Genomic DNA, 980 nt, shown 5'->3' on the forward strand with positions numbered 1-980 from the left:
GTAGCTGTCCTGGTATATAAAGTCCCGCTTGCGGGCCGTGCTCCCCACTTTGCCTGCGCCCGCCCGAGCCTGCGGTTCTCCCCTTACTCGGTATCCAGCGAGACTCGCGGCGCACCGACGGAGCGGACATGGGCAGAGCCATGGTAGCCAGGCTCGGACTGGGGCTGCTGCTTCTGGCGCTGCTCCTACCCACGCAGGTGAGTTCCCGGGGCTCGGGGGCTGCGCCCGAGGGGCTGGGGATGCCCCCAGGGTCTGGCCCATCACCCGACCTGGGGCCGCCGACTGCGACTCAGAGAGGGGATCTAACATAATCTGACCAGGGGGAGGGCAGTGTGGAGCCCACTTTCCAGTTCCTCGCGGGCTGTCGCGTCCCCGAGAACAATGCGGGTCCGCGCGTGGGCTGGGAAGACCCTGCCCCACCCAGGTTTCACGTCGCTCCTTCCTCTAGGCAGCCTGTGCTCAGCACCCGCTGTCACCCAGGGGTCCGAGACGCTAGCGGGGAAGAGAATGCGCTCCCCACGCCCTGAGCGCTCGGAGACCTCAGACTCTTTGGGGAGGTCGTCCCTGGATCCCCCGAGCGCCCCGCTTTCCTCGAGGAGTGTTCGCGCCCCTAGCGCACCACACAAAGAGAGGGGACGATCCCCTTCGGAGGGCGCCGCTCTCGACCATTTTCCATTCAGCTAGTTTGGGGATCCCGAGGAAGCCCCGACTATCTGGCCCTATTAACCTACCCCCGTCCCGCGTGGTTCGGGGCTGAAGCCTGGGCGGGGACCCTCTCCTGACCCTGCCTTCTCCCAGGTGCGACCTTACATGTCCATCTCTTCTCACCTCCAAGCCGCGCGTTAGCGTAGATGGGCGAGCTCTGGGCAGGCGGCGGGTTTGTCCCAAGTCCCCACCAGGCTTTGTTCCCCCCCAATCCTCTATCCCGGGATCGGACCTCGCTCCAAGCGCAGTTACTAGGAATTACGCTGCCCTGGGCA

At 65.6% G+C, this 980-nt stretch overlaps 1 long non-coding RNA gene across 1 annotated transcript in view; it reads left to right on the plus strand.

The window, feature by feature from the left end:
* Positions 1-24: 24 nt before the first annotated feature.
* The window catches only part of LOC102258406, a 4633-nt gene continuing 3677 nt past the window's right edge, over positions 25-980 (plus strand). The window contains exon 1 of the long non-coding RNA XR_314564.2: positions 25-197. This is a non-coding gene — a long non-coding RNA (uncharacterized LOC102258406). The remainder of the gene's footprint in view (positions 198-980) is intronic.

Source organism: Myotis brandtii, unplaced genomic scaffold, assembly GCF_000412655.1.
Source record: "Myotis brandtii unplaced genomic scaffold, ASM41265v1 scaffold8, whole genome shotgun sequence".
Classification (NCBI taxonomy): Eukaryota; Metazoa; Chordata; class Mammalia; order Chiroptera; family Vespertilionidae; genus Myotis; species Myotis brandtii.